Source organism: Canis aureus, chromosome 31, assembly GCF_053574225.1.
Source record: "Canis aureus isolate CA01 chromosome 31, VMU_Caureus_v.1.0, whole genome shotgun sequence".
NCBI classification, from domain to species: Eukaryota; Metazoa; Chordata; class Mammalia; order Carnivora; family Canidae; genus Canis; species Canis aureus.
This window is the reverse complement of record NC_135641.1, coordinates 19,793,697-19,819,187: the sequence shown is the minus strand read 5'-3', so window position 1 is coordinate 19,819,187 and position 25,491 is coordinate 19,793,697. Positions and strand designations below refer to the sequence as shown.

General features: G+C 39.1%; 1 long non-coding RNA gene across 2 annotated transcripts; it reads right to left on the bottom strand.

Annotated features, from left to right (window-relative positions):
• On the bottom strand, positions 1 to 23,083 carry LOC144302210 (uncharacterized). Of its 2 annotated transcripts, none has more exons than XR_013369055.1 (3): positions 20,279 to 23,083; positions 19,166 to 19,394; positions 1 to 483 (listed from the first exon to the last, which is right to left on the bottom strand). It is a non-coding gene; the product is annotated as an uncharacterized LOC144302210 (long non-coding RNA). The 2 variants fall into 2 exon arrangements; XR_013369056.1 differs by lacking the exon at positions 1 to 483 and adding an exon at positions 11,500 to 12,803.
• Between the last annotated feature and the right edge of the window lie 2,408 nt (positions 23,084 to 25,491).

Here is a 25,491-nt window from a genome sequence, read left to right as displayed (position 1 = left end):
ATATTCATACAAACGTGTCATGTTCCAGTTTATTCAGGCTAAAAATTGGATATTAATGTTTTAAGAAGGGAAAAAAGAAAGAAAATTAGTGAATTGTATTCACCTATAGAATTGTACACACTTAGAAGAACCCACAGGGTTCAGGTGAGTTAAATAACTGAATACCGCATCAGGGCATAGGATGCTAGACTTGGAAGGAGATTATCTCAGCTTTTTTTTTTTTATAGTTGAGAAAACTGAGGTCTAGAAAGTGCATGGTCACTCAGAACTAATGAGAGAGAGATTCTGATTGTAAGATGCTAATAGCAGCATATTTTCCATGGCACACCTGCCCCGTAGAAATGTTTTGCAGTCTTTTGTGGACACTTCAGCTTCACAACACACAGCGCACAGTGTGTCTCCTCCATCCCTGGCACGATCACAGGGCCGTGGTCTCCAGGGTCTTAAGGTAACAGTCAACTTTCGTAGTGTGGCTTAAGGTGCCTGAAATACAGTAGATAATTTAAAAATGATTGTTGCTATTACTGCTATTGTTACTATTGTTACCAGTGTGCATCTCCTTCTGGCATTGTTTATCACCAGGAAGACCAGCCTTTTCCTTTGGGCATATGGCCAGGTTCTATTCTGAAAGTTATTTGCAATATATCAATCAATCGATCAATCAATCTAGAACAATAGTGTCTATTTTGCTACCATATTAGAATCTCTAATAGATAGGACACATTGGAAAATATAAATTATAATAATAGGAGCTCAGAGTTTCAAGGCATCTCGTAGATTATCTAGTTCAACTGCTCTCCCATTGACAGAACTCTCCCTCTGCTTACACTACATTTCTTTTTTTTTTAAGATTTTATTTATTTGTTTGAGAAAGTGTATGTATTAGAGAGAGAGAGAGAGAGCACAAGCAGGGGGAGGGGCAGAGTGAGAGGGAGAAGCAGGTTCCCCCTTGCAGCAGGGAGCCTGATGAGGGGCTCTAGCCCAGATCCTGGAGATCATGACCTTAGCCCAAGACAGACCCTTAACTGACTGAGCCACCCTGGTGCTCCAACACTAGATTTCTTTCTTTTTTTTTTTTAACACTAGATTTCTTATATCAAATAATACAATATATCATAGTACAGACCCAACAACAAGTTGAAAGGAAATGAACCCTATTAGCCATTGTCACCTTTATTGAAGTGATGATTTTGTAAAATACTACATAGCAGGAGCTTTATAAAATTATTTCTAATGCTTACAAATGACCTTGCAAGTTAAATATTCATATTAACTCCACTTTAATATATGACTAAGCAGAGTCTCCAAGGGATGCATTGCTGAATGTGTAAAAGCCAGGAAGAGGCAGAGCCAGGGTTTCTACTTGGCCCACATAGTGCTAAAATCCACCCCCCCCCCCCCCGCCACACACACACACACATGTCCAAATCCACATTCTTCAATCAGGAGACAATGGCTCCAGAATTCTGAAGAAATGTGCTTTATTCTTTTTCCTTTTTCTTTTTTTTTTTCCCTGTGAATGATTTATTGGGGTTCTTTACTACCCATCAAAGGACATTCCCAATCTTCAAATGGATACACCAATCTTTCAACTCAAACCATGACCAGTTATTGAACCATTTTATAGACTCAAGGAATCTAAGCTTCGAAATACAAATGAAGTAAACTTCTGGACTCCTTCCAGATGAAATATCACTTAATGATATAGTAGCCTTGAAGTAAATAACTTCAGTTTCATCACATTTACACAGGAACCAGCACTAGATGATGTCTACATTCAGATCATGTTTCTAAGGGTCTCTGAAGCCTTGGCCAAGTCATAAGCTCTCTGAGCCTCCTTTCCCCACTGGTCAGATGGAGTGATTAGTGATCCTTTTCTAATAGAGTGGGATCAGGGCTAGGTAAGGAAGTGGAATCCTGCATATAAACTAAAATGCATGATATAAAATTTCATAATTAATACTGATTAATATAAAAAAACCTTATGGTTTAGGAGGGCTTTTTATTAAATATTTGAAAAATGAATTATCTTAGAGTAATAAGGAAATAAGAATTCCTTTGCTCTGAAGAGGCAACAAATTACCACCACTAGCTTTTGGCTTCTTGAAAAGAGAAATTTAAATTAGGTAACTTTTCTCTCTCTCTCTCTTTGGTTTTTTTTTTTTTTTTTTTTTTAATTTTATTTATTTATTTGTGATAGTCACAGAGAGAGAGAGAGAGAGGCAGAGACACAGGCAGAGGGAGAAGCAGGCTCCATGCACCGGGAGCCCGACGTGGGATTCGATCCCGGGTCTCCAGGATCGCGCCCTGGGCCAAAGGCAGGCGCCAAACCGCTGCGCCACCCAGGGATCCCTCTTTGGTTTGTTTTTAAAGGCAACTTAATTATTAAAAATGAAAGGAAAAAAATCACCCAAAGCCATTAGTACTGTTGAAATATAATTGAATTCTTTGGTTTCTAGGCATTTAAGACTTTTGGAGGTGATCTAGTCTACCCACCTCTCCCCCTCCCCGCTGCCCCCCAGCTGACTCATGGTGAAACCCAGACTCAGAGAGAGAAAGTGATTGCCCAAGTTCACCCAGCTCTTGAACTTGGAGCAAAAATTTAAGGGTAGCTCCTTCTAATTCAAAATCCAGATCTCTTTTTGAGACACCACAGGCCTTTGTTCCTACCATCAAGGACACCTGGAGGGCTCACAGTTTACTTTGTTAAGGCTGTAAACTCTAGTAAAAATGTTTGTCTTCAATTTCACACACCCTTCAGGATATCACAGCTGCCCAAGAAGCCCCCTAGGCAGCAGAGACCAGACTGAGAGAGGCACCAGTGTGTGTGAAAGCAGGGGAAGTGTTGAAATGGCCAGGAGAGGCACTACAGGAAAGATTTCTAACTAAAACTAAAAGCAAAAAGATTTCTCTATTCACTAAGAGTTTTCTTTAACATCTTTATCAGTGCATCTCCTTACCAAAAGAATAAAATGATTAATGCTTAAGATAAAAAACACAAATAGTGCTCCATGGGAATACAGTTCCTTAGTCCTTTAGAGAGCACGGATTTCCACAGGGCATCACTTTTGATTATAATATTCCCAGACTCACGATTTGAACCTCTGATTATTACTGCTGCTCAGGCATGGGACTATGTGTCATTTACACAGCTACGGAAAACAGACCACTTTTATTGTCCTAGGCTTATTATTTAAGAAAGAGTGCATTATGACAATGTGTGTGGTGGAATCATAAAAACCAAACAAAACAAAAAAACTTTTTTGGGAAAGTTTTGAAATAATTCAAGACGAGGACACATAAATACAAAAATTGTAATTAGCAGCCACAGGAGGTAACTAAAAATACACGCATTATATTATCCTTAAAACTGATGTTTCTCAACATTTTTAACACTAAAATTAAATAAGAGATAAGCTTCCTTTCCAAAACTCACATCTTTTACTTCAGCATTTGTCTACCTTATATGAGAAACCTGTTTTATGTACTGTTGGCAGGAAATTTTTGTTTTCCTTGAACATAGCAAGTCTATATCATCACTTGAAACTCTCTTCTGTGACAGATACTTATATAGGCATTAATTGGTGATTATGATGGTCAATTTGGGTTACTAGACAAGGAAAGAGTCCTCTGTCAACAGTTTAGCTCCTAAAATGTTTTCTTAATTCTCTTCAGAAAATAATTTTTTATTCATCAAGATTATTAAGCTCTTAAGGGAAGTATAACCAATCATTAATGTCAGTCTTCTGTAAAAATATTAGTTTCTAACATTATATCTTTTAGGTAACTAAGTAATGCTAAATAAGACAATTTTCTTTGGCATTCTTAAATTTACAAAGTGCTAGTAACATGCAATTTTATTATACTTTATGCAACCACAGAGCATAGTTTCTACAGAAAAAATGGGATTTCACCTAACCTCCCAATAAATGGCATCCAGGGCATATTTAGATGTTACTGTCAATGGATAAACAGCAGTCTCCCTTCTTATAACCCCTCCACCCCAGACCCAATATCCCACCCCACTACTTCTTTTACCATTCTCACAAACATTGTATTAAAACCATTACCTGTAATTCTAAGAAATATGAACTTAGTAATAAAATAAATTAAAATTTTATGGTAAGTGTTGATAGTTATCTTAACATTAAGAGAGAGTGGTCAGAATTCTCAGAAAAGATCTAATACCATTGGTCATGTTTTAATCCTCCAGATGGTTAGTTCAAACGTTTATGTTTGTTTGTTTATTTTATTCTATTTACTTATGTATTTATTTATTTAGAGAGAGAGAGAGTGAGGAAGAGTAGGGGAGGGGCAAAGGGAGAAGGAGAAAGAATACCAAGCAGACTCCATGCTGAGTGCAGAGCCCAATTCGGGCCTCAATCCCAGGACCCTGAGATCACGACCTGAGCTGAAATCAAGAGTTGAACACTAACTCTCTGAGCTACCCAGGGCCCAGTTCACATGTTTTACAACATATATTTTTTCTATGTCTCTTTATATGTTTACATGATTAAAAAATACAAAGTGGTAACAATAAAACAGTAGAAAAATTCTCTGTAGATAGATTTTTTATGACCGGAAAGTTACCTTAAATGTTGTCTAAATAACTTGTACTTGAAACCGGTACTCGAAACAATTAAAACATAAAATAACTGTAACTAATAGTTACCATTTATTGAACAACTACTGTGTCCGACCCAATGCTAGATGCTCCACACACTTCAGAGTCTGAGAAACCTTCCAGGTTCTGTTAGAAACTCCATTTTACAGATCCAAAGATGTTAAAGAGCTTGTTCAGCGTCACAGCTAGTAAATAGTTAAGCCAAAATTTAAACCCATCTATTTTCTTCTATAAATATAAATGAAAGCAGTAATATAATACATAAACTGTTTGGTGTTTGTGTGTCAGAAGCAATGTGAAGTGTTATGGTAAATACACTTAAAATCTACTTGTGAGTATATGATCTTTTTTAATGAAAAGAGGACAAACTGTAACTTTGCTTTCATTGCTTCATTTCTACTTTCTCCAGGGTATTTGAGAGCAGAGATCAATCATTTCTATGTATGTTTATATGCTTGCACCTGACACATACTACGAGTTTTTATAACCGGGACAGGTTATGAATTGTGACCTGTGAATTTAGAAACATTGCTACACTACTCCCTAAGGTATTGCTAATAATTCAAACATAGTCTAAAGTGTTAAGGGGTAAATAAATGAAGAAAAAATTATTTAAAACTTTCCCAGTGTTCAAAGGTTCAAAGTATAAACATGAATACTTTCTTTGGTTACCAGTTCTTAGTATCTCTTTCAGACACACCCTACAAGATGATCAAACTGCTAGATTGGCAACCCATATTTTTGGGTTACATTTGCAATTGTGGCACAGAAGGAGGTTAAATTTAATCAAATATTTAGTTTAGCAATTTGGATGGCTTAGCCACATCTTGATCCATGCATTAGGTAAGGTGTAGCTTCAGGGCACTTCTACTGGCTCGGTCAGTAGAGTATGGGACCCTTGATCTTGGGTTGGGTTGGAAGTTTCACACACACACACACACACACACAAAAGATAAGGTGTCACTTCTTCCTTGAAAAGCAAATTTACTCTAACACCCGTCCCAATTACCCTTTTATGGAATGGGACACATGTGGCTGACATGTGACCTTTTAACCTCTCGGGCACTTCCATACCTGGAGCATTTTTCTCAAAAATGTGCAGCCCACACTGTTTGCTTGCACTCTCCTCTGTTATCCCATTGTTTGTTTTGCACATATTGCTGTATTTGCCCTGAACACAGCTAAAACTCCAGTGCGAGCATGACCTCTTGTCTGACACATAAACAGCATCTGAGAAGGGGATCCTCAAAAGTGCTGCTTAGTGTGTAGACTTGAAGTGAGAGTGTTATTTTCATTATTAGTCAATGGAACCTGACTTGCCAATACACATCTGTAAGGTGCACAGCCATGCTCACTTTATCCCAGCCCTATTTCTGTGGATTCTTTTCCATTAGAGATGGTTCCGAAATCAGGCATTACCTTGTTAGTGGAGGGTGGTCAAACAGAGGCTGGTTTGCTAGAATGCTGAGGAAGGAATTTTCATTTTGAGTTAGAGGTTGAACTAAATGACCTTTTAAATCCCAAGATTCTATAATTCTGTAAGGAGGGTAGAGAAGAAAATATTTATGGCACTTATATGATTCTAAAACGGACTGCTTTGGTAAAGGTTTATAAAATAGCCATGAAGTAGAACTATACAAAATTTTCTAAGCAAAGGGTTTCCTGGCAGTGTTAATTAGCACCTTTCATCTGCTCAGCTTCTGTGATGAACTTGGGTTTCCACGTCCTGTTAAAGGGCTACTCTGGACCTTTCTCAGCATAGCCAGATTTCTGGTAAAGGTTGAATGGAGTTCCGCATATATCTAATCACTTGCTCGTGTCTTAATTGTTGACTTGTACGTATGACTTTTCTTTATGCTCATGTCTCATGACAGCCCTCTCTCTACTCCCCATGACTTAAGGCTGACTGCAACAAAATCCATTTCCTAAGTGTTCTCTATTGTTAGGCAGAAGATTTTACCCACCTGAGAACTCAGTTTCTCCATTTGAAAATTAGGATAATATGTGAGATCTAGCTTTGGAAAATCAGAGCAGGGATGTTTTTTTAAGTCTGGCAGAAAGACTTGTTCCCCTAATTCTGAATCTCGTACATCCTACAAGGCAGAGGCAGCAGTATGACTGCATGGGGGGCTGTGGTCCTTAACTCACTGGGTGCGTTGGATAAGCCACCGCATTCCTCTTGGTTCAGGTTTTCTGTTCCTCAAGGGAGGGAGTCCAATAGAATTGACCTCAAAGGTCGCTTCTGATGCTCTTATGTTCTGAGGATCTACTGCCCACCCCCGCCCCCCACCCCCGAGGTCAATTTGTAAAGGAAACATGTGAACAATGTCATCATTATTATTGTTATCCTGTTTTTCTTTTTTGTTTGTTTGTTTGTTTAGGGGTTTTGTGGGGGGGGGTTGTATTTTTTTTTATTGGAGTTTGATTTGCCAACATATAGTGAACACCCAGTGCTCATCCTGTCAAGTGCCCCCCTCAGTGCCCGTTATTCTGTTTTTCAAAAAGAAATCTCATGGCTTAGGCGGATAAAGATGTCTAGATAAGTATTAATAATTTCTATTCCAAAATGGCTGTGCCTCTTTCATCAGCCCTAACCTGGTGCATGGAAACCTTTCGAGCTGGTGGCAGCCAAATGCTCATTTGATTCCCTTACTCTTGAAAGAGCTACTGCCCATCTATTTTTAAATGAAATAAAACTAATTTCATTTTGAGAATCCTTTGGAACATTTCATGACATTTGTTGAGATAATTGGGGACATCCTGGAGTGTCACAAAACCAAGGTTGGGAATCAGTGTTCTAAGGACTGAAGAAGCAAATTAATTTTTCTTTCTGGTTTTCTTCAGATAGTTTTATGTGTGAAAACTCAACTTTCTAAGGCTTTCATTATGTGTTTTGGCTTTCTTTTCCTTGTTATCCTTTCTCTTCTTTATTTACTGTGTATAGACTCCTGCAGAGCTCATTAATGTATCTCTTTACCTAATTAGCTTTCTTCCAATGAAACAATGCCCTTCGTTCCAGGAATGTGCAGGTTTTTAGAGCCAGGAAGAAGGCTGTGACCTTCTGAACCATTCCGCTGTCAGGCTGAGCAAAGGTGACTCATGAAACACTTGTCGAGGTACAGGAAAAAACAGCTCAGCAAGACAGTGCCCTGTCTTAATAATAGGAAAAATACATTTTCAAAAAGTTGTGCTAGGTTTCTTTTGAAGATTCTGTTCATGGTTTTCAAGGTATCTGACCTAACCTGATTGAATTCTGGAATAAGCAGAGCTTCAGAAGAGGAAACCTGCATGGTGTCATGATGATGTGTTTATAGGCAAAGTCAAAACAGTTCTCAGGAAAAATTCAATGTAAATGTCTAGTTCAGGGTGGCCCATTTAAAACTTAAGTCTCATAAAATTTAAGTATGACTACCATGTGACTTTTTAATCTGCCATCTATTTACCTGAAAATGACAATTTCTTTGCTACTTAGTTTCTCAACAATGTCTTACTCTAACTTTCATATTTATATAAATTCAAACATTCATTCATTCATTCACATGCCCGCCCCACTAGCACTGAATAGACACTACTGTAAATAGAACTCTTTTACAAAATGCTTTTCCATTTCCCAGCTCAGTTACTTGAAAGAAGTCATTTAACCACTCTGGGCTCCCGTTTCCTCATCTGTGAAAATATGGAATTAGACAAGATCTCTTTCTTCAATTTCACTCTAAATTTCTAAACAAACTCTCATTTCATGACATGGACATTTAAATCATCATATATTAGTCATCCATCCAAACAAATATAATGTTAGCTCTTTATAAGCGACTCTCCCAGATTATTAACTATCAACTCAACCAGCTTGATGTGGATCTGACTGTAAAAATTTTTCCAGAGAAAGGGTCTAAGTGTCCTAGAAGCCCACAAACTTGATCATCAGATTTCTTTAGTTTTATTTGCTTATCATTTTAAGATTGCTGGCATTGAGCATTTAAGATTGGTACTTAATACTTCTATCGCCTCAGTTGAAATCAGACTGATGACCAGACTGGAAACAGATGGTGGCAGAGGCAGCAGCTTGTCCCCAGAGTCCACTCTCTTGCTTTTCTCTCTAATAACAGAAGACCTGAGTTTCAGATGGGTACTTGACTGACTGCCCAACTGAAGTCTACAACATTTCCAGACTTCTCTGCAGTGCGGTACCACTGGGGGCTGCATTTGAGCCAATGGGATGAGAGTTGAAGTGATGTGTGCAACTCTGGGTCATCTCTTCAAAGATGAAGACACTTGCCATGCATTTTCTCTCTCATCCTTGTTGCTGCCTGGGGAGTAATGACAAGTCAAACAACTTTGGAAACAGGCATTAAAGATGCCAAAGATCTACCGACTGAGCCAGCTAGGTGCCCCTTTGTTATTATATTCTTATGCCCATAAGTAAACAGAGGTTTTGCAGCCAGGCAAATGTGAATTCAAACTGTAGTTTTACCACTGACTAGCAACGATGTTGGGCAAGTCAGTGAGCCACCGAGCTTCAGTTTGCTCATCTATAAAAGGGGAATGATAATGGATGTTTCCTTACAGAGGTGTTGCAAAAATCAAAATAATATATAAGTTCAAGTGGTGCTTCGTACATACTGAGGTCTCTTTAAATAAGAAAGTGTTGCTCATATTGTCCTTCCTTGTCTGGTAGCTTGGCATTGTTGCTACCATCGATTCAGCTGCCATCTTGCTGGCACTTGACTTTCTAAGTGGGCTGAGGGAGCCTATCTGTGTAGATCTTTCTGCAGAATGCCCCACTAGAGCAACATAAGCTCCTCACCCTCCATGTGCAACCAACTCACACCAAAGGCAGATTCCTGGCTCCCTTGTGTTTGCACCACTTGCTCGCTCTCACAGACATTCCGGAAGAGGTTTGGGTAGGGTAACTGGTACAACTTGGTAAAATTATCTGAATGGGTCAAGTTCCTATTGCAGTCTCATTTGCAAATACGGAGCCTCAGCCTCTGGGCCCCTCACTTACATGCTTTCTTCTCCTGATCCTTCTTTGGGAATTATTTTTCAAATGATACTTAGACAGCTCTCCAAACGCCTGCCTCAAAGGACCCTCATCTTTTTGATGCACTTTTGCTTCTGCATATTATGGTGCTCTCATTTAGAAATGGAAGAATTTTAAATGTATGTCATGAAACATCTGAATCCTCTTACGTACTTTCTAGTTACCCTTGAAATATTTTTGTGCAGGTTAAACAGACTGCAAGATTTCATCAGAATCAGAACCTGCTTTGTGCTGAATTCAGAGGGTTTCAACAAGGACGATCTCTTCAGGAATCCAAAGTGGGAAGCTGAAACAAAGGACTGTGCTTTCCATATTGTCAAATTTGCCCAAATATAACCTCTCTTCATTCAAACTCAAATAAACCTTAATTAAAGCAAAAGAAAAAGTTGAACAGGTTGTAAACACATCCTGATCTGTGCATTCAAAGCTCTTCTACGTCGTTACAGGATGGGATTTCCGATTACAGGAGGATGCATGCCTCCTATGGGCCAGACAAGACACAGAGCTGAGGGCTTTACATGAGCTAATCCTTAAATTTAATACACCCATTGTAAAGGCAAAGTAAGTGAGGCCCAGAGCACAAGGTCACACAGACAGTGAGGGGCTGAGTAAAGATTCAAACCCAGGCTGCAGGTCTTTAAAGCCTCTGTTCTCGCCAATATTCCTTACTCCTTCTCAGACTGGAAGCATAACTGGGATTAGACAGCTCCACTTTGATATAAAACTATATCCCATATCCCAGAATTAACTTAGGTAGAAACCAACCACATTTTTCCTTTGTCGTACTGGAAACTTATGGCTTTGGCAGATACCATGATGTAGAAGCAAAAATAAAAGGAGAGATTTTTGTGAGTGAAGCATGTTTCTTTTCTTTTTTTTTACAGATACAATGAGGAAAAGAAGCTTAATGTAATTTAGTACAAGTTCAGATTATTTAAAAATGTATCTTTCTGTGTTAATGTGCATACCCCAGATATGCAAGAGGTGTCAGTTTCCCTTAATGAACAGAGGGTAGGGATCCCTGGGTGGCACAGCGGTTTGGCGCCTGCCTTTGGCCCAGGGCGCGATCCTGGAGACCCGGGATCGAATCCCACATCGGGCTCCCGGTGCATGGAGCCTGCTTCTCCCTCTGCCTATGTCTCTGCCTCTCTCTCTCTCTCTCTCTCTGTGTGACTATCATAAACTAAAAAAAAAAAAAAAAAAATGAACAGAGGGTAGAGGGAGTAAGTTTGTCAATTTAATTCCTCTTCTATACCCCAAAGATTTCAGTCAATAGTTCCTCAAACTCTGTCTTCAAAGAAACTCTGGGCTTTAGAGGAATATTTCTGTCTGGCAGTACGGACCTAGTGAGCCCCTTGCCCCTTCTTCATGCCTAGGAAGCATCCCCGTGCCCCCAGCTCAGTCGACACATCCTTACTCACAGCCCCAGAGCAGACAGTGTGCAATTTAGGGCAATTATTTACTAATGTCTCTTGCCCTCCCCCTCACGGGCCCCCAAATTCCCCCTGTACCCAACTCTTTTGCCCATTTACATTTTTCAGCTAAAGTAGTTGACAAAACCTAAAAGTGAGCCAAGTTCACTTGACATGGAGGCCACACCAGGTCACCATAAGCAGGAGGGCAAGACCCACCAACAGGACCACAGGAAACACTCAGCCCAAAGAGAATGGATGCCAACAGGTCAATGGGGCAGAAGAGACACATGGATGGGGGCTGCAAGTCTCCAGTCTGTCATCACAGGCTCTGTGTCCTACAACTGAGCAGTACGGGCAAGAGCAGTAAAAAGACTGTCTTGTCATTTGGGTGTTAAAAACAACCGCAAAACTTATTATACATTTTTTTAAATTTTTTATTTATTTATGATAGTCACACAGAGAGAGAGAGAAGCAGAGACACAGGCAGAGGGAGAAGCAGGCTCCATGCACCGGGAGCCCGATGTGGGACTCGATCCCGGGTCCCCAGGATCGCGCCCTGGGCCAAAGGCAGGCGCCAAACCGCTGCGCCACCCAGGGTTCCCTATACATTTTTTGGGGAAAAGTCCTAGTTAGCGTATACCTTTAGAAACATTTTTTTAATGAACTTTATTAAAGTAGTTAACATCTTGGGACATCTGTGTGGCTCAGTGGTTGAGCATCTGCCTTTAGCTCAAGTCGTGATCCCCAGGGTCTTGGGGTTGAGGCCTGCATTGGGCTCTCCACGGGGAGCCTGCTTCACCCTCGGCCTGTGTCTCTGCCTCTGTCTCTTTGTCTCTCATGAATAAATAAATAAAATCTTAAAAAAAAATAGTTAATGTCTATAACATCCCTACTAGAAAAAGAGGAACTATAGATTTAGAAGATTGACTGTTAATATAGTAAAAACATTGTTACAGTCATATGCAGATTATAACCATTTTATCACAAGCTATCTTACCCAAACAGAAGTCACTAGCATTTTATACTGAATAATTATCACCTTTAACAATGGCACTGGTTTGATATGTACAGTGTTGTACTCTTCTCAAAGCACTTTTCCATAAGTAATGTCTATTAAACGCTTTGGGATCTACTATGCGTGGGGTACATCCTTAGTGTTTTCTATCAGTTATTTCATTGGGTACCCTAACTTTGTGAACAAGATGGGAAAACTGAGGTTCAGGTGACTCTCTCAATATCATAAAATCAGTAACTGGCAGGTTAGGGTGCCCTTCTTCTCTTCAATTCTTGTGCCCTCAGTGCTAATGATCTACCATAGCTAAGTCACACTGAACAGAACTGGAACATTTTTAATTATCATTTATCAACAATATCTACAATCTTCTCTTTGTCATAAAAAGAAGACCAAGATGTTGCATATTTTTATATATACTGCATACTTTCTAAGCCCTGACCACGGGCTGCCAAGTCTTAGTGCTAGATGAACTCTGATTTTTTTGTTGATGGTCCTATCTTATATATGATATTATTGTGTAGGGTCCATTCACCTATGGCATTGTTGATAGAATGAACTAATTGTAGATTGATGTGTCTTCTTTCTGACCAAGATTAGATGTGGTCCTAGGTAAGCTTAAAGCCCAGAGCTTTGCTCTAAAAGCCCAGAGGACAAGGTTCATTCTTCCTTTGGGTAATGGGGAAACTTCTTGGAGCAAGTGGATTTGAACTGGAGTTTGACAAAAAAAAAAAAAAAAAAAAAAAGACAGTTGTGAGTAAGAAAGCACACTCCTGAGTGAAGATATGAGTAAAGATAATAGTTAAACAAATCAACTGCAAGATATCTGATTTAAATATTTCAATTGTCAAACCAGTTCTTTTAGGTATCTATTTTCATCTGTAAGATATAGTACCTATCATAAGTAAAACAAATAAAAAATTAAAAGGACTTTGAGGGCTTTATTTATGTAGTTGATTGGTATTACCCAAGCAATTCCTTCTATGCATTGCTACTTGAAATTAATGTTATAAAACATTTGATTTAATTATATAGTTTCTATAGGGTTATCTCTAATATAGAGAATATTGTAGAAAGATAAAAATAAGTAGATTTCACTCTTTGCTAAGTATCAATTGTGGATGATTTAGGCAAGATGTTCTGCAGAGTTTTACATACTAAATCTTATTCTATTCTCATCGGCATCTTTATAATCTCCATCTCTAGCGAAGGGCATTGGCTACACATGCATGCACACAACACCCTCCTACTTCCTCAAAATAATTTATTTGATTTTGGTATTGTTTACATGTTCATATTTCTCATATAAAGTCAGCTTCTTTAAGATGACACTATTGAATAAACGGTTTATATTTTCTACATAAAGCTTTCTTTATAAAGCACTGTATGGTCTGCTTCGATTTGAAACTGAGGCATGGGAAGCAAACACTGATACAATAACCACAAATCTGGCCCGTATATCAGAGAACCACAACTGCCTTATCCCTCTTCTTGCCTTGTTAATTCCTAAGCCTCTTCCTCATCATTTCATGCCACTGACATTTTATCTTACCTCCTAGATCCAGTCTTCGAATTGTCACTGGAGTTGTATTCCCTGAATTATGTCATAGTTCTTCTTCCAGAACTCTTTAGGTCCCTATCATTTGTGAAATAAAGTCCATCTCTCTTGTTTGCATAGAGGGAGCACTCCATAAATAAGCCTCCAATGCCTGACATACCACACTTCTCACCCATTCCCTAGCGTGCCCCCAGTTCTTCTGCCAAACACATCTTTTGTGCCAACCAGGAAGAGCCTCGCTCTTAGTCAGGAATACTCTTCCTTGCCTTGTTTGGAAGAGATTTTTTCCTTACTCTATTCTGAATAGAATAATCCCATTACTTCTGAAAGATAAGATCAATAGTCACTAACCGAGGAGACTTTATTAAGAGGGGAACTGCTTGGTCTAAATTGGCCAAGACATACTGCTCTTTGGCATTCTCCTTACCTTCCTTCCCTACTTCCTAGTGACTCTTGATGTTTTATTTTTTGTTTGTTTGCTTTATTCTAGCTCATATTATAGTGAGTTGTTTAATTATCTCTCTCTCAACTAAATTGTAAGTGCCTTGAAGATAGAGATCATGTCTTACTCATTTTTCCATATCTATCTACAGCTGCAGTTTACTTTGCATTTTGGCCAAAGACTGAGAATTTAATGCTTTCACATTAATAAATACCAAAGTCTAAATTTAACAACTGGAAAACTACTTCTAGATAAACTACTTCTAGCATAGTACCCACAGAACAAACATCCAATGTTTGTTGATTGGAATGTTCACTGAATTACACATTTATAGAGTGAATCATTAAGAGAGAACATTCTTTATTCCTTCCTAGTTTAGCTATACCACAAGCTGAGGAAAACCAAAAAACAACACAAAAAACCTATCTCTTCCTTTGTTTCTTTAATATTATTCTTTGCTAACTATAAACTCATGAAAAAGAGTTTCCTGCCTTCAAGAAACTCACATTGTTTTTACGTAGACGATTTCATTAATCTTCAAAGAAATACATATCATTAAGTCAAGTTTTCATGTAGAGATTGGAAAATTTGTGCCCTGGTGCCCCAACTCTTTGAGCTTCTGAAAGATTATATTGCCCAATATATCTACAGAAATCCTCTAAAAGTCACTGTAGGTGATAATGAATAACAATTTACATTTGCGAGTTTACTATTTATAAGTTATTTTCATACATAGTAGTTTATAATCCTCACAGAAAACATGTGAGTTAGGTTTTAATTTCATTTTCAGCTAAATAAATTCACGACGTTAAATGCCCTGCCCAAGGTCATACAGCTAAATTAAGTATGGAACCCATGTCTTTTGACTTCAAATCCAGGGTTCTCCAGAGTACCATGCAGAACTAGAACAAGAACTGGTCTCCCGCACACTTAGGAAAAAAACAAAAACAAAACAGGGTCTGCACAACAATGCCAGTTGAAAAATATAATGAGACTTTTGAGAAATGCTGGCTTCCCTTGTAAGGGTTTTTGAGATGCAGTAAAGTCTTGAGCAATGGAGTGGATCATTCATGTAGGAAAAAGAACCAGCACAAGAAAGCAATACAGAAGCATCCAAGAGGCCAATACAGATCCAGCAACTCCAAGGAGGTGATTAGGAACAAAACCCCAAATAATGACCTGCTCTAAAACATGCTGCACATGGAGGAAAGTCTGGATCATGACCCAATCCCAAGGAAGATTGTCATTGGACCACAGAAAGTCTCAGTATTCTCAGCACTTTGCACGGTGCCTCGCATTGGCAGTATGGAAGGTAACTTATAAGTGTAGGATTCAACCGGTATAATTGAAATGAGTACAGGGATGCTATGTATGGGCAGGTCTCAAAATTTCTATCATTTTAGCCCAGAGAGGCACACGGACAAAATCTACAAATCACAAATAGTATGATTAATGTAAACATGTTAACAAAATCCTGAAAATAATAAAACAAAAAGGAATCTTTTAGAAGATGAATATAATCTTTAGTAAGATGAATACAGGCTCTGGTAAGAAGTCTTCTCTGAATAATTTCAGGTGTTATTTATGTCATTATAGCCAAATGTTTCAAAAGGTGACCCAAACCAGTGAATCACAGGGCTAAATGGTTCCTAACAGAAATTGCACAGAATCAAACCTTTCAGATATGTTTACTACTTCATTCAGAAAATATTTATTGAGTATGTACTATGTCTCAGACCTATTCAATATGCTAGCAATGCCATAGCGAACACAAATTATAATTCTCAGTCCTTGGAGCTTGCAGTCTGGTTGACATGTATAAGAATGATGGGCTTATTGATAAGTCCTTTTGGCCCTGGCTAGACCTTAGTTCTGATCTTCAATTGCAGTTTCTATATGTCTTGCTTTTCCCTCTCCTGCTAATTTGGAACAAAAAAGCAGGGAGCAATTGAGCTGTGGGTGTTGAATGGGGGGATTTAGCACTAAACAAGCAATTATCAACTATTCACAATGGCACAGGAAGACAACAGAAAGACCTGAGGCCCCTGCAAGAGCTAAGGTGGAACTTCAGATTAGATGTTGTCAACTGCTGTCTTTTTCAAGCTCTCTAATACAATCTGAATTCCAAACATATTTATTAAGTAGGTACTATGGTAAAAAATGTGGTACAACAATTAATAAATATCTGTGCCTTTTGTTGTATATGTATTATATACGAAGCCCTGCCTTAAGTACCTTATGTTCATTATTGCAGTTAATCCTCAAAACAACTCAACAAGATAGTTTTTTATTGTTATCACAGTCTTGATGATGTGGAAACTAAAGCTCTGGGTGGTTCTTTAATCCAAGGTAAACCTTACACAGAGTAAGGTAGGTAAGTAAATGCTGAAGTCAGGATTTAAAACTAGTTTTGTCTGATTCCAGAGTCTATGTTAATTAGATGCAGTATTGTCTCTAAGTCCCTGCCTTCAGTGATCTTAGTCTTCTAGGAGAGAAAGATGAATTAAAATGCCATTTTCAGATTAGTGATAACTGCTGTTGAGTAGAGCAGGAATTGGGTTACTATGGGGATACATAGAGAATCATTAAATCCAGATGTGAAGGTCAGAGGAGGCAACATTTAAGCCAAACCCTGAAGGATGTGCAGACATTAACCTCCTAAAGAAAAGAAGGAAGGATGATCCAAGGAGAGGAACAGTATGTGCAAAAAAACACGGAGCGGGTCTGGGGAACTTCAGGTACTAAAGATATGATCATCAGTGACCATCCAGCCACCATGTGCCATAGGTTACAAAATGGCTACAAACAAATATGTCACCTCTGCTGGGATACCCCCTGAGGGTACTTGAGGACTCTATTCATGCTTATGAAATCTGATATAAGTTTGGTGGGAAACTCTACTTCTTACACCGAATCACTGCACAGAAGCAGTGGAGTCCTGGTTACCCCAGGGTAGTACAACGTGGGAGGGGAGTATGCTGACACATGACCAGTGCAGGTTCAGCTGTGGTCATTCTGCTGTCTGTAACTGCCTAACAGGTGGTGATTGGCTATTCCTTCTTTGTAACCAGATGCCATTGAAATTCTTACTTTGGTTATACATCAAAGCATGCATTTGAATGATGAGAGAGAGGCTGAGTAACCAAAAAGAGCCAGTTCTACCCTGGCTTGCCAAAACATGCAAAATATCAAGTAGGGCAAGCAAAGCCTTTGGATTTGAGGTAAAACTATGAAGGAAATGAAGTCAAGTCTTTACACTCCACCCTAAGTGTCTCTCCTGTGGCATCCTTCCCGGGACCATCAGTTTAGAACCTGCATTAGTTTTAAAGTAATGTGGACTTGGTGTCATTGATCGGTATAGCTTTATGCATTCATTACTCCATCTTATAGAGAGAAATGAAAAGGCTTCAGAAACACAGAGACCTGGATTCCAGCCTTGGCCCTAGGACTTACTAGCTGTGTGGCCTTGGGCAAGTTGCTTATCCTGATCCTTAGAATAAGGATAATAATGCAGACTTTCAATGACAGACTTGGGGATTAAAGATATAATGTATGTAAAGCACCTAGTCTGCCCCTCTGTAGGCATTCAACAAATGGTAATTATTATTATGATTGTATTGACATTTAAAGGAGAGCTTTTCGGTGACTTAACTCAAATTTTGACTAATGGTGGGAGTTTGGGGCGATTGGAGAGAGATATTTTTTCTGAGTATTGATTATTTTCAGAAACACATGATAGTTTAAATTTACCAAAGATTCTTCCAGTTAAAGGAATCCTATAGTTAAATAACTATATTTCTGAGATAAGCAATCTGCATCCACTATCTGATCAGTATCAGTACGTTTATTGGTACAAGAAAAATAATACTGAAGGTGAGACTCCCAGGAAGAACACAGCCCATGATTCTTTCAGAATAAGTAGTTCTGGCAGTTAATGATGTTTTATAACACCCTGAAGCTTTATTGCTCCAGATCAGCCAAGTACTCTAGAACTGTAGTGCAAAAAACCAAGCTCACCAATTGGTAGGTAAGAAGGTATGTTTCCACTCTTCTTCTAAAATTGAATAGGCTAGATATTCGTGTTTGATTTATTCACTTATATATCAGGGCTAAAGCAGAGCATTCAAGAGAGGTGCAACTGTGGAAAAACCTTTCAGCTTAGAATCAGAAGACTTGAGTTTTAATTCTGACTCTGCATCAGCTAGTTAGTAGAAGTTGGGCATAAAAAAGTAAAGCAGGCATTTGTTACTTTCTCACTGGGATGGAACACGGGGATTCCCCGGGCGCTTCAACTCTTAGAATTGAAGTGTGATGAACTGTATTCTCTCAACATCCTCGTTCATTTATGGCTACATTTATGGTTAGGTAGCTCTGGAAGTTTAATTAAAATTTTTAGGCTTATTCATAAAACCCAGTAGTTATTTGGCACTCCCTTTTAAAATCTAAAAAACTATGGTGCTTTAGTTCTCAAATGTTAAATGCAATAATAATCTAACTATTCCCTTTTGTTAAATTTTAGGTTATAGAAAATATTATGGGGGGTTGTTATCTTAACCTTCTAAATTTAGAACCCTAGATTATTAACAGAAGATCTAACAGCTGCCAACAAGGGTGTACTTTCAATCTGTCTTAAAGGAATCTTGCTCAATTATGGAATTCTGAAAACAAAAGCATACTTTACACAAAAATAAATTTTCTAAGGGTCATATAAGAATTTCGTTCATTAGATGAATGTAAGGGCTTCATTTGAGGAAACATAAATCACTTACCTTGTTTTAAACCATCCACGTTTCCCCTAATGGTGTTTACTATGTCTGAAAGGCATTTATTTAAAATAAGTAGAGTAACTTGTACTTGATTAAACTGCCTATCTCTTTAGGAATTTCAATTTTGCATATAGAGCTGAAGAGAGCATCAATTAAAGATATAGCTAGGCTGAGTCAGGTGCTCATCAGAGGAGATGGGATTAAAGATCGGTTAAAAAATGTAAACCCCCAAGTATGCAAAACCTAAATGCAATAATATAATGAAAGCACAAAATCAAACCAATTGAGATAAAAATGAAGCACTTACCTAGTATGATCACCTGAAAAGCATGACAAATTCCTGCAAATTGCAGGAATTCATATTGCAAAGTACTCAGCAATACTTCTGTGTAGTTCTATAGAAAGCCCAGAAAATCCTGCAATATCTTGCAAAGTGCTCCACAGGTATCCAATACTTTTGAACTGATATCATTCTACCTTCCTCAGTGGGTCCAAATCATATAACCACTGGTCTTCAAGTGATGAAAAGGTAAACCCTGGAGAAATGGAGAGTTGGTTTTCAGTTTTGAGGATGGGCTAAAGATCAAAAATCTACTACTCAGAGGTACCCTGGATACCAAAAAATACAAATAAAAAAAAATGCTCCTTTGATTATTTTTTTAAGTATTTGCTTCTAAAAAGGACAGAGTCCCCCAACCTCCCAACCCATATTTTAATAACCCGACAATGGAAGAGAAATATTTGACAGAGGGTGTATTGGATGTTGATGATCTCCAACTGCTTCCAAATCTGCATAAATAGAACTCCAACAAATCCCCACACAATGAACCTACTGAATGGGGCTCTATTTATCTGCCGCTGACGGATAAAGGGCCAAGCCAATCCTATTGACAGTTAAGTCTGTAGCTTCCAACATATCACTGAGGTCACTAACCCATCACTACAGGACAGGCTGACATAAACAGCTAATGTACTCAATAAAAATTAGGGCTCAAATCAATTCACTGCTGAAACCCAATTTAAGGAGTGCTCAGTTTGCACAGTTTTGGTTGATCAAATTCAGGGATGGGGTGCGATTCATATTTCAGTAACGAAGATCAGGGCTGGGAACTGATATATTGAAAGGTGTATTTTTCCATTTCTTCTCCGCATAAAATATTCATGGATGCCATGTTCTACAGTGTACTCTGACAGTGTAACAGCTGCCAAAAACCTGGTACCTGAGGCCACTTTTACATCAATAAATTATCGAAGGTTACATCTGTAGCAAGATAGCTTTATTTGGCCACGCAAATAATACCAAGGTACGTAACACAGTTATCCCAGCTTTTGTTCCCTTGAGGGTGGACTATTGTTACATTTCATGCTGCAAAGCATGCTGGGAAGCTCCAACCAAGATGTAAAGAGGAAAAATACTTGCCTTTGTGTTCTATTAGAAGCAGTATGATGTTAAGGAAAGGTCATAATTTGGAGTCAAACATCAGGAGCTGTGTGAAAGTGACCAGATGATTTCAACTCTCTGAAACACAGTTTGTCCATCGTTAAAATAAAAATGTTCTTCTACCTCCCTGCAGGGTCATTGAGATCAATAAATAGGCAATGTCTCTAAATGGTCTGCCACATGATGGACAGTCAGCTTATGTTATTCAGGGTGCTACCTTCTTAGAATGTATCATATAGAGCTGAAACACCAAAGTATTGCATCTCTCGCAAGTCCTGGAGAGCTTCTGTCTCCCTTTTGGAAAATTGGTTGAGTGTAGAAATCCAGTTTTCTGGACTTCTGAAGAAGCTAATTTCACAAATGGGTATTTTACTCCATTGCTATTCTCACTTTCTCCTGTCATATCTTAGAACTCTGAATATTTCCTTTTTCCTGCCCAGAGAAGTATCCTAAATATATGGGGCACATCCTTAATAAAACCACTAACCATCTAGTCCAATATCAGTGTTAAAGACTTTGTATTTTGAAAGCACTTTTAAAAACTTATCACTAAGCGCTCTATCTCTCTCTCTCTCTCTCTCTTTCTCTCATATATATCAACAAATGAGTAGCCTCACATCAAAGGCCACAGAAAACTCTGGTATACAAGCATGGGATTCCTGCCTGGCTTTGAGGCTCAAGATCTGTTGAATAGTCCTCCTGCTGACTCATGCTCAGGTTAAGTACCAGCAGCATGCCAGACTGCAGAAGGAGCTTTAAAAACAAGGTTCCAATTGCTCCAAACCGAGGCAGAACCTCTTAGACTCCCCAGAATACATGCCTGTGAGACTCCTTGCATTGTAAAGACCCTTGCAATCTGGATTTACTCTTTTGGGTCTTTTAGGTACTTTTTATTTCATCGATTAAAAAAAAAAAAACAGCAATAGCTAAAGTCATTGGTTCTGCTGTTTGCCAGATATAATTCTATTCTCTTTACAGACATATCTAATTCTCAAAAATTATGCACTTTTAAACTCAGTCAGTAGATTTTGAAATTGAGGCTCAGAGAGGTTAAGTGGCTGGCCCGTGTCTACAAGTCTAAGGAATATAAACCTAGTTCAGTGTTGCTTTAGATTCGACTCTTTTCGCTACACTACACTGCCTCTCTGAATCAATTAGTACATTATACTGAAGCATAAACAGTCAAGGGGTCCTCAGTTTCACTTCCTTAGCTACTAATCCCCTCTGTTGAGTGCATTACCCTGATCTCACACAGTAAAGTAAGGAGGAGGAACCTACAAAGAGTTTGACCTGGTTGTCAAGAAAATTATCCTCTCAGTATCCAAGAGACTAGCACACCAAGTGAACCTAGTAGGCTCCTGTAGCCTGTTTGCTATGGGAAACACAGATTTTTTCCAGTGACACTTCATGGAGGACCCCTACCACAAGAATATAGGTTTCTGTATCACGTGGAATGATATCTGCCTGCCACAAGAGAACCTCAAATCTCAGTTTGGATCCCAGAGCACACCTGGCTTTTTTCCTGGCCTTGCATGAGTGATGCCATTCAAGGGTGAGGTCTAAGTGACTCATAAATGACTTAAGGAATCAAATTGAAGGGCAAAAGCCATCATTTTCAGGAGCTGAGTGGGTTTTTTTTGTCTAGAAGATAGTATCTTGGAAAGCTCCTGGCCTCATGCCCATCATCCCAGGAGGTGCACCATGAGTTCTGTCCTTCTAAAGAAAGAGGCCAAGTTTTGACTCACTTGCTTTTCTGAGTACATCACTGTGGTTTCCATCATGCTGCTCACTTGGTTACCACCTGGGTCAAATGCCTGAACCTCAGGAGTCTGGAAAACATATCCTAAGGCAGTGTAGCCTAAAGTTAACAAAAGACAGCTTCCACTGTTGCACATCTCCTCTCTCTCTTTTTCTCTCTCTCTCTCTCTCTGCCAACTTGTCCAGTATTTGACTTAAGTGGAAGTGGCTGTTCATTGGCTAGGTTCATTAGCGAAAAATGTTTCAACAGTTCCATTTAACAACCTGGAATGTCCTTTGGAGAAGGCCAAATTAATATGATTTTTACCTTAAGAAGCTTAGAAACATAGCTGCCACTAACTCAATGATTACATTGTACTGCCAGCAACAATTCAATATTTTTTTCTCGCCTGAGGGTTACAACACATTTGCACCATGGGGAAGCTTTTTCTCTTTACATCTCAAAACTGTACCACAAACTCTTCCTTTATTCATAACAGCAAGATCTCCAGCTGAGATAGGCACTTTTGTATTGCTCTAGATGACAGTTTTCTGTGTTCTTTCCAAGCACAGGGGGTTTAATAAACATATCTGGCAGGCCTTCCATAGCTGGAGGGCCCAGGATGACACTGTGTGCAAACAATATGCTCACACTGGAGGGAAACAAGTTTATTCAATTATTCAATTAATAGATTACAGTCAAGATACTTGTTATCCTACAATGAAAAATGGGGCAATAACTCCAAGAATTAGGGTAGGTCCCAAGATTAGCAACAGCAGGCAATATGGCTTATACAGACCATGAGGGTAGAGCCAAATGCATGAAAATGTACCCACCGGCCATCCAAACATGCACACATTCACTCCAGTTCAGACACATACCCACACATGCACGCACACACGCACACACGCAAACATGCAGATACATACACACTTGTGATTGTACCCTCAGAGGAACTCAGACTCCAAGAACCTAGTATTATCACGGCCTTAAAAATGCATTAAACACTTTTGTGTATATTACTTCTGAGTTTGGATCTTGGAGGTGGTGGGGGGAAGGGAGGTTGATGGCAGAAAAAGCTGAACTATATTCTGCTTTCATAGAATTCTGTGAGAATTCTAGAAAGTGATGTTCATAGATTTTTCTCTGTGAAAATGAAAGTATTTTTTGCAGGGTTTCATACATAGCTGCTCTTCTGCTTCAGGGCAAGACCTCCCCGCAGTGCAGAACATCTTAGACTGTACTCCATGCCAGAACTTCTCACTCAGATGCAACTCTTGGTCAGAGTGAAGTTTATCTAGTTTGTATAGATATGTTAAGATTTCATTAACAAGCAATGAACTACTACTCTTAAATGTGTGATTTGGGGCAGGGAGGGCACTTTTCTTTCAGTGAGGTTGGTGTGTTATGTTGATACAAAATCACTTAGAAGAGAGAGGAGAGGATAAAGTCAGGAAGTTACCTTGTGGGAAAACTGGCAAAGATATTATGTGATGAGGAAATTTTGATTTTTACACCATGGAGAGCCACTGAAGGTGTTTGTCCTGAAAAGCCATTTTCCTTGTGCTCCTCCAGCTGTACTATTTAAAAGTCCTCACTTTTATATAAAATTTGTGAAATTAAAAACTTGGGACAGTTGAAATAGTCATACTCTCTTTGAAATGGCAATATGGTTAGCATTCCACAAAGCATATGTGTAGCTGTTTACAGTTTACAGATCAGAAGGGTGTAATTCTTTATGTGTTTTAGTGTGGAGCTATTACTTTGAATGTCTTCTTATCTATGAGGATATATATACCCCTCAGTTATGCTATAAATTTGGGATCAAGGTAATTGGAAAAGTATCTTTTGATTATACTGTGGTACTGAGGAAACCATCTCCATTTTTCTGAATAGAAAATAAAGCCAATGAAAATGCTGAAAAGTCTTTCAAAAATGACTAAGGAATAAGACAGGAAATGCATTTCTAGATACAGAAATCTCATGATGCTTTTAAGAGACACTGGAGAAAAGCCTCTGGGCATCATTATTTCTTTCCTCTATGAGCTTTGGCCAGGTGGGAGGGTAGACAAACAATTCTTCCAGCAAGCAAGTGGGCATAGGAAGTTAAGCAGATGGTTTATTTTAGCTCCTAAGGAAGCTAGCCAAGGCAAGAGCCTGAAGTTGAAAATTAAATCTCCCCATTCTCAAGGGCAGAATTATTCCTAAGTTCATGGTTGTCTCCCAACAAAAGAATCAAGACGGCTTTTTCTGTGTCTGTCACTTGTGACCTTGCCCTGGCTCTTCCAGCTGGAGTTACTGAGGTTCTTTACAGCATGCTCAGCCAGACCCCATCCCATCCCCTGTCTGGTCCCTGGGCCAAACCAGAATAGGGCAAGTCTTGCTCTGTCCAAGAGGCTGGCTATAATTAAAGAGTGAGGGCACCATGGCCAGGGCTGGAAGCAAATGCTGCAGACACCTTTTCCAAGAACGGCAGACACTGTTTTAAATTAAATGAGTGTATGCAGGGTCAAAAGTCATGTTTGGATGTGTATGCATGTGAGGGGGTTAAGCCTGAAAAGGCAGTTTAAATGAGTTTTCCAAAGATGGACGAGAAATAAGTATACAGAGTCGGAGCTATAAGGCATGTAGAGACAGGGAGAACAAAAGGATCAGTGAGAGAGATGTCTGGTATATTCCTGAATCAAGGGCTGTTGCCTATTACCTTGGCTGGCACTTTAAGCCAAGCTTACCAGGTGGTCAACTGTTTTCAAAGGACTGCAAGCAGAAAGAAGAGAACAGGGCCCAGGTGACCAGCTGGTGAGACCTGAAATTAGTCCTGTTACCATGAATCTGCTGTCTGTTTCGCCTACCAAGACCCTGGGCACACATCTGGGTTTCTAGGCTCTTCTGATCTTCATCAGCTTGGCCATAACTTCAGCTTCTATTATCTTGGAAATTGGACTTTACTCTGGATTCTGGAGCCCTTGACTGGGGTTGAGATGATTCCCTTTCTCCATTTCTGGGAGATGGTCCCAATGTCTCTGTTATTTGTGTCTTTTCTTCATGGCATCTATCTGAAGTAGACTGATGTCCTGAAAGTGTATTGTCACAGAAATGACTTTGCTGTTCTTAAGATTCTAATTTCTGATTGCCACCCACTAGATTACACCTGCTATGGTATTGGCCCTTGATCAAATGGTGACTTTGTGCACACTATGTATTGGATAAATGGACAAGAGAACCAGTGTTAGAGCCCACAAGTTTCTCTAGCTCCCTTCTGCTGTTAGCTTCCTCCTCTCTTCTGTAGAGGGTGATAGAGATCTCCGCGTGCCTTGTGCTTGGAACTGACTGAACATACAATGTTTCCTGTATGCTTCTAGCTTTCCAGTATGGAAAACATCGATAACTTAATTCCCATCCACAGAGAGTCTTAGAATCATCCCACAAAGGAAAGAGCTCTTAACTGATAGAA